The sequence below is a fragment of the Suncus etruscus genome, chromosome 8 (genome assembly GCF_024139225.1).
Source record: "Suncus etruscus isolate mSunEtr1 chromosome 8, mSunEtr1.pri.cur, whole genome shotgun sequence".
Lineage (NCBI taxonomy): Eukaryota > Metazoa > Chordata > Mammalia > Eulipotyphla > Soricidae > Suncus > Suncus etruscus.
This window is the reverse complement of record NC_064855.1, coordinates 65,717,767-65,727,018: the sequence shown is the minus strand read 5'-3', so window position 1 is coordinate 65,727,018 and position 9,252 is coordinate 65,717,767. Positions and strand designations below refer to the sequence as shown.

General features: G+C 39.8%; 2 pseudogenes; both read left to right on the top strand.

Moving 5' to 3' along the window:
* The first annotated feature begins 414 nt into the window (after nt 1-414).
* On the top strand, nt 415-791 carry LOC126016748 (uncharacterized; annotated as a pseudogene).
* Nucleotides 792-2,907: 2,116 nt separating this feature from the next.
* LOC126016743 (uncharacterized) lies at nt 2,908-3,290 on the top strand (annotated as a pseudogene).
* The last annotated feature ends 5,962 nt before the right edge of the window (nt 3,291-9,252 follow it).

Sequence of the window (9,252 nt, the reverse complement as noted above, 5' to 3'; positions counted from 1 at the left end):
AATTTGTTTTCAGGTTCATGGTCATGGATTCAACAACCAGTTTTCATATACAACTAAAAGAGTCTAAAGCATAAGTTCTTTTTCTGCTCTAAATTTGAGTCTACAAAGGTAGAGTGCTAATATATGAAGGGGCAAAGGCACATTCTTACTACCAAGTAAGCTTCAGACTTTCTATTCAATTAATACTACTCATGTTTTGGTTCCTATATATCACCTAAGACTCAGGTTACAATTCAAACTCTAATTCAATAGGTCTAAGAATTGATGGAATAATTAATTAGATGGAGGACACTTTTACTTCTTGCCCAGTAAAAAGAGAGAAGGATTATGATTTTTATATGATGTGCTTTCATGATGTTACATAATAAAAATGAGCTTCTATTTCAGAATGCTTAAGGAATCTGAAAAATATTGATGTATAGTAAAAAAAAATACATAAACTAGGGGCAGTGCAACCTGGGGTGTGGTGCTAAGTGTGTGAGCATGAGTGTGCAAGGCAAGTATGTTGGCCCACCCCAGCGACCCTACCCACCTACTCCTTGATCTTATTGGATCAGGTAAAACCCCCACCCTCAGCTCCACCAGTGTTGATCCGGGATGAGAAAAATTTCCCTCCTGCGAACCCCCTGCTTGGGCCCTGTGCAGTGAAACCTTCTGGAGGCTACTTCAGTCCCAGCCCAGAGTTGGTTCCGAAAAGGTCTTGTGTTCGGAAGTGATGAACTGATCAGATAAACGAGACCTGGAGGTTCGCCTCCCGGGTTACTGATTTATCAAAGAGGTTTCTGATCTGAGCCTTGAATGAAAAAAAAAATACATAAAATATATGTGTATAAGAGAAAAATTAATGGAGTATTTAGATACTGCTTGCACTAATCTTGAGAGAATCTCTCAATCACTACTCAGATGCTCAATGGGCCTCATTGACAATTCTTGGTCAAGTTTTTCTACATTTCAATACAAAAATATAAGGAATAATCCTTTATTTGAGCACAGAGCTTCATTCAAGAAATTAAACCTAGAGTTTTAGCATGTGAAGCATGTTCTCTGTCACATAAAACTATCATACTTGTCATGCCTTAGCCTGTCCACATTGACCACCCTTGCAATGCAAGGAGGCTTCATGATGGGGACAGAATGATGGCTCAAGCAGTAGGCCTTTTGCTTGAAAGCGATGAACTAGTACAGACCTTGGTTCAATCGTCTGCTGTCCCATATGTTTCCCCAAGCCATGAGCAATTTCTAAGCACAGAGCTAGGAATAATTCCTGAATATTACCAGTTGTGTCTTAAAACCAAGAAAAATTAAAAAAAAAATGAAATTGTTCCTGGCAAGTTTGGGATAACTTATGGGATGCTGGGGAAAAAAATTCAGGTCCATCCTGGTTCAGTCTGTGCAAGGAAAATGCCCTGTTGCATTGCAAACTCTCCAGCCCCTCAATTTCTTATTTTGAAGACTTTAATTTTTCGTCTTGATACAATTTTGAGAATTTTGATTGGAGTCAAATCTTGAATATTCTGGAATAATCCTTTATTTGAGCACAGAGCTTCATTCAAGAAATTAAACCTAGAGTTTTACCATGTGAAGCATATTCTCTGTCACATAAAACTATCATCCTTGTCCTCTTTTCTAAATTTTATATTCAGAGTGCATTATATTTTATTTTATATTTTCTGTGGGCTACATCCGGTTTACTTCAGGAGTTACTGTGGCTCTGTGCCCCAAAACTGCTTCTGGCTTGGAGAACAATATGGAATGCCTGTGGAGCAAACCACGGTGTCATAGGTGTTTGCATGCAACTCTAATGCAATACAACTATCAACAATGCTCTGGCCCATAGAAGTGTGTGTGTGTGTGTGTGTGTGTGTGTGTGTGTGTGTGTGTGTGTGTCTTGCGCCTCAGTGGTGATGCATGCTCAGGGTTCACTCCAGGCTTTGCACTCAGAAATCGCTCCTGATTTGGGGGACCATATAGGACACCAGTGGATCAAAGCACAGTGCTCCTATGTTCCTGCATGCAAGGCAAACACCCTATTGCATGCACCACCACTCCAGCCACTGGAAAAAAAATTTTTTTTTCTTTTTGTCCACAACTGGTAGTGCTCAAGGTTTACTCCTGGCTATGGGCTAAGAAATTACTCCTGGTTTCAGACCGGAGCTGTGGCACAAGTGGCAAGGAATCTGCATTGCCCACACTAGCCTAGGAATAACCATAGTTCAATTCCCTGATATCTAATATGGTCCCCCGAGCCAGGAGCAATTTTTAAGTGCAGAGCCAGGAGTAACTTCTGAGTGTCACCTTGTGTGGTCCATAAACCATAAAAAAGAAAAAGAAAAAAAAAGGAATTGCTCCTGGCTTGGGGGACCATATGGGATACCAGGAATTGAAACAAGGTATGTCCTAGGTTATTGTGTGCCAGGCAACAGCCCTACAGCTTCTCCACCGTTCCAGCCCAAAGATTACTACTTTTTATTGAAACAATTTTTTCAAATTCACTTTTATGTATTCAACAATCAGTTTTCATATACAACTAACAGAGTCTAAAGCGTAAGTTCTTACTGTGCACTAAGTTTGGAGTCTACAAAGATAGAGTGCAAATATATGAAGGAGCAAAGTCATATACTTGCTACCAAATAAGCTTCAGACTTTATATTCAATTAATACTTCTCAGGTTTTGGTTCCTCTATATCAACTAAAACTCATGTTACAATTCAAATTATAATTCAATAGGTCTAAGGTTTGATATCATAATTTATTAGATGGAGGACTCTTGAGCTTCTTGTCCAATAAAGAGATAAGGATTAAGATTTTATATAATGTGTTTTCATGATTTTACATAATAAAAATTAGCATCTATTTTAGAATCCTTTAGGAATCTGAAAAATATTGATTTATATTTAAAAAAATCATAAAATAGGGGGGCAGTGCGGCCTGGGGTGTGGCGATGAGTGTGTGAGTGTGAGCATGAGTGAGCAAGGCAAAAGAGAGCGCCCACCCCAGCACACTTACCCTGCCTACACATTGATCTTATTTGATCTGGTCTAACCCCAATCCTCAGCCCCACTGGGGTCAACACAAGATGAGAAAAACCTCCCTCCTGCGTAGTCTTCTGCTTGTGCCCTGTGGAATTAGGCCTTCCGGGAGGCAGCAGCATCATCTGAGGCCTAGTTCAATCTTGGCCCAAAGTTGGTTCCAAGGGGTCCAGTGCTTGGATGTGATGAATTGATCAGATAAACGAGGACCAGAGGTTCACCTCCCCGATTGCTGATTTATCAAAGGTAATTCTGATCTGAGCCTGGAATAAAAAATATACATAAAACATATGTTACTAAAATAAAAGTTAATGGAGTATTTTGATACTGCTTGCATTAACCTTGAGGGAATCTCCCAAACACTACTCAGAAGGGCCATGAGCCCCACTGACAATTCTCAGTCAAGTTTATCTACTTTTCATTACTAGAAGCTAAAGAGGTATTTGTTATGCTTTACCTTGTCCACACTGACAACCTTGCAATTCAATGAGGCCTCATGATGGGGCCGGTGCAGTGGCGCAAGTGGTAGGCAGTCTGATCATGCTAACCTAGGACTTACCATGGTTCATTCCCCCGGGGTTCCATAGGATTCCTAAAGTGATGAGCAATTTCTAAACACAGAGCTCAGAATAAGCTCTGAACTTTACTGGGTGTGGCCCAAAGACCAAGAAAAATTTTTAAAAAATTGCTCCTGGTAGCTCAGGGGATCATATGGGAAACCGAGAAACAAACCTGGGTCCATCCAGGTTCAGCCTTGTGCAAAGGAAATGCCCTGCTACTGTGCTAACTCTCCAACTCCTCAATTTAATATTTTTCAGATTGTTTATTTTTTTCATCTTGATTGGTGTTTGATGTGAGTCAAACCTAGCAATATGCTGGAGTAATACTTTATCAGAACACAGAACTTCACATAATTAAAGAAATTGAGCCTGGTGTTTTACCATGTAAAACATGTTCTCTAATGCATAAAGCAATCATCCTTTCCTCTTGACTAATTTGTATATTATCAGACTGAATTTTATTTTATATTAATATTTTTCTTGGGGCTACCCCCTGCTTGAGTTACACAAGGCTATGCACTAAAACATTGCTCCTAGTTGGAGCACTATATGGGATGCCAGTGGATCGAACCAGGGTCTGTCCTAGATTAACTTGTGCAACTCTAATGCGATGCTGCTTCTACTAATGCTCCTACCAGTGGAAAACATTTTAGTTTTTTAGCTTTTTGCGCCACATTCTGTGAGGCTGAGGGGTGATAACTCCTGGATATGAGCTCAGAACTCCATCCTGCCTTAGGGACAATATCGGATGCCAAGGGATTGAACTGAGGTTCATTCTAGGTTTGAGCATGCAAGGCAAATGCCCTACAGCATGTACCACAGTTCTATCCCCTGGAAAACTTTTTTTTTTTTGGCCACACCTGATTATGCTCAGGGGTTTCTCCTTGCTATGCGCTCAGAAACTGCTCCTACCTTTCGGGACCATATGGAATGCCAGGTAATCTAACCAATGTCTGTTTTAGGTTAGGTCATGCCAGGCAAACGCCCTACCATTTGCGCCACTGCTCCAGTTCCTGGAATATTGGGTTATTTTAATGGCAAGATTTGTTCTCGGATTCACATTCACTGTATTCTACAAAATGTTCATATATAACTAAAACTGTCTAAAACATAAGATTGGGGGTCAGCAAGGTGGCACTAGAGGTAAGGTGTCTGCCTTGCAAGCATTAGCAAAGGAAGGACTGCGGTTAGATCCCCGGGAACCCTGAGCATCAAATGGGTGTGGCCTGAAAAAAATAACCAACAATAAAACATAAGATTGTTCTGCTCTAAATTTGGAGTCTACAGTGATAGAGTACAAATATATGAAGGACCAAAATAATATATTTACTATAAAATAAGCTTCAAACTTCATATTTAATTAATATTTTTCATGTTTTGGTTCCTATATATCACCTGAAAATCTTGGTACAGTTCAAATTATTATTTAGTAGGTCTATAATTTGATGTACCAATTTTTTAGATAGAGGACACTTTTACTTCCTGCTCAATAAAAGAGATAAGTATTGAGTTTCTATAGGATGACTGTTCATAATTTTACATAATAAAATTAGCATCTATATAAGAATGCTAAAGGAATCTGAATACGTTTTATTTATGGTAAAATGTAAAAAATACAGAAAATATATTAATAAAATAAACATTAATGGATAATTTAGTTACTGCTTGCATTAATCTTGAGGTATTCTCCCAATCACTTCTCAGAAGTTCCATGGACCCCATTGACATTTCTCGTCACGTTTAATCTATATTTAAATACAAGAGGGTAAGGAGGAACCCGTCATGCCTTAGCTTGTTCACGTTGACCACCATTGCAATGCAATGAGGCCTCGTGATGTGACGGGCCAGAGCAGTGCTGCAGGCTATTTTCCTTGGACAGAATGCATTTCCATCCCCTGGTATCCTATGTTTCCCCAAACCATGCCAAATTCTTTTTTTGTTTGTTTTTTGTTTTGGGCAGCCACACCCATTTGACGCTCAGGGGTTACTCCTGGCTATGAGCTCAGAAATCGCTCATGGCTGGGGGGACCGTCTGGGATGCCAGAAATTCAACCTGGTCCTTTCTACTCTAGTGCTTGAAGGGCAGACGCCTACCTCTATCATCACCACTCCAGCCCCTAGCCATGAGCAATTTCTGAGCACATAGCCAAGGAAAAGCCCTGAACAACACAGGTGTGGCACAAAAAAAACAAACAAACAAACAAAAAAAAAATCAGTAAAAGGAAAAAAGAATGAAATTGCACCTTCAGCTCAGGGATACATATGGGAAAACAGGTAAGAAACCCAGATCCACCCTGGTTTGGCCATATGCAAGAAATATGCCCTGCCACTGAGCTAAATATCCAGCCACTAAATTAGATATTTTTAGGACTATTTAATTTTTGTCTTACTTTATTTTTTGTTTTATTTGAGTCAAAGCTAGCAATATTCTGGAGTAAGCCTTTATCAGAACACAGAGCTCCATGCAATTCAAGAAATTGAACCTGAGGTTTTACCATAGGAAGCATGTTGTTTAATGCATAAATATATCATCCTGTTCCTCGTCTCTAATATGTATATTATAAGACTGAATTTTATTTTATTAAATATTTTTATGGGGGGGGGCTACACTCTCTGACGCTCAGGAGTTACTTCTGGCTATGTGCTCAGAAATCGCTCCTGGCTTGGAGAACTTTATAGGATGCCAGGAGATTGAACCATGTTCTCTTGTAAGTTTGTCATAATACCTCTTGCACCAACACTCCTAAAACTGGAAAAAAAAATTTATTTATTTATTTATTTATTTGCTTTTTGTACCATACCCAGTGACACTCAGGGGTAAATCATGGCTATTCGCTTAGAAATGACTCCTGGCTTGGAGAATGATATGAGATGTCCATGTGTTGAACCGCAGTCTGGCGGTTCAATATGGGGCAGAGTGATGTCGCAAGCGTTAGGCCTTTTGCTTGAACAAGCTCAACTAGGTACAGACTATACATAGTTCAGTCCCCCTGGCGTCCCATCATGTTCCCCAAGCCATGAGCAATTTCTAAGTGCAGAGCTAGGAATAACTCCTGAATGTCACCTGTTGTGTGTTAAAACAAGGAAAAATAAAAAAGCAAATGAAATTGCTCTGGCAAGTATGGCATAAAATATAGGATGCTGGGAAAAAAAACCAGGTCTATCCTGGTTCAGTCTTGTGCATGGAAAATGCCCTGCTGCTGTTCTAATTCTCCAACCCCTCAATTTGCTCTTTTGAAGAGTACTTAGTTTTTCATCTGGATGGATTTTGATGTGAGTCAAACGTAGTAATATTCAGTAGTAATCCTTCATCAGAACAAAGTTCCATTCAAGACATTAAACCTAGAGTTTTACCATGTGAAGCATGTTCTCTAACACATAAAGCTATCATCCTTTCCCTCTTCTCTAGATTTCAAATGATCAGAGTGCATTTAAATTTATTTTATTTAATATTTTGCTGCGGGCAACACCCGGTGTATCTCAGAAGTTACACTGGCTCTGTGCTCAAAAATTGCTTCTTGCTTGGAGAATAATATGGAATGCCTGTGGAGCAAACCACGGGGTGTCATAGGTGTTCGCGTGCAACTCTAATGTAATACTACTATCACCAATGCTCTAGTTCACGGAAGACAGTTTGTGTGTGTGTGTGTGTGTGTGTGTGTGTGTGTGTGTGTGTGTGTGTGTGTGTGCGCGCTGCATCTCAGTAGTGATGCTCAGGGGTCACATCGAGCTATGAACTCAGAAATCACTCCTGGTTTGGGGGACCATAAGACTCCAGTGGATCGAAGCACAGTGAGTCTGAAGTTCCTACATACAAGGCAAACTCCCTATTGCATGCTCCACCACTCCAGCCACTGACAACTTCTATTTATTTATTTATTTATTTATTTATTTATTTATTTATTTATTTATTTATTTGCTTTTTTTGTCCACAACTGGTAACACTCAGGGCTTACTGCTTACTATGGCCTAGAAATTGCTCCTGGCCTTGGGCCTGAGCTGTGGCACAAGCCGTAAGGCATCTGCCTTGCCCACGCTAGCCTTGGACGGAGAGTGGTTCAATTGCCTGGTGTCCAATATGGTACCCCAAGTCAGGAGAAATTTTTTGGGGGGTCACAACCAGCAGCGCTCAGGGGTTACTCCTGGCTCTATGCTCAGAAATCTCTCCTGGCGGGCTTGGGGAACCATACTGGATGCCAGGATTTGAACCAATGACCTTCTGCATGAAAGGCAAACGCCTTACCTCCATGCTATCTCTCCGGCCCCCAGGAGAAATTTTTGAGTGCATAGCCAAGAGTAACTTCTGAGCATCACCGTGTGTGGCCCAAAAATCAGAAATCTTGTTACAATTCAAATTATTATTTAGTAGGTCTATAATCGATATAACAATTTATTAGAGGACACATTTACTTCTTGCCCAATAAAAAGAAATAAGTATTAAGTTTCTATAGGATGCCTGTTCATAATTTTACATAATAAATAGTAGCTTCTATATAAGAATGCTTAAAGGAATCTGAAAAAAATGTTGATTTATGATAGAATGTAAACAATACAGGAAATATATGTTAATAAAATAAATATAAATGGAAAATTTAGATACTGTTTGCATTAATCTTGAGGTATTCTCCCAATCACTTTTCAGAAGTTCCATGGGCCCCGAGAAATTGACATTTCTCGGTGACGTTTATCTATATTTAAATACAAGAAGGTAAGGAGGTACCTGTCATGCCTTAGCTTGTCCACATTGACCACCATTGCAATGCAATGAGGCCTCATGATGGGGCTGGAGCAGTGCTGTATGTGGTAGGCTGTTTTCCTTGCATGCGCAAATCTTGGACAAAATTCAGTTTCTTCCCCTGGCATCCCATATGGTTCCCCAAGCCATGACCAAATTCTTTTTTTGTTTGTTTGTTTTTGGGTGGTCCACATCCATTTGACACTCAGAGGTTACTCCTGGCTATGTGCTCTAAATCGCTCCTGGCTTGGGGGGACCATATGGGATGCCAGGAATCAAACCTGTTCCTTCCTAGGTTAGAGCTTGCAAGGCAGACGCTGTACCTCTAGCGCCACCACTCCAGCCTCAAATCATGAGCAATTTCTGAGCACATAGCCAGGAAAAACCCTGAACATCACTGGGTGTGGCACAAAAACAAAACAAAACAAAACAAATTATAAAAAGGAAAAAAAAAATTGCACCTTGCACTCAGGGGTACCTATGGGATGCCAGGTAACAACCCCAGATCCATCCTGGTTCAGCCATCTGCAAGGAAAATGCCCTGTCACTGAGCTAAATATCCAGCCACTCAATTTGATATTTTTAGGACTATTTAATATTTTGTCTTGATGGGTGTTTTATTTGAGTCAAACCTAGCAATATTCTGGAGTCACATACTTACTACCAAGTAAGCTTCAGACTTTCAATTCAATTAATACTTCTCATGTTTTGGTTCCTATATATCACCTAAGACTCAGGTTACAATTCAAACTCTAATTCAATAGGTCTAAGAATTGATGGAATAAAATTGATTAGATGGAGGACACTTTTACTTCCTGCCCAGTAAAAGAGATAAGGATTTAGATTTTATATGATGTGCTTTTATAATGTTACATAATAAAAATGAGCTTCTATTTCAGAATGCTTAAGGAATCTGAAAAATATTGAT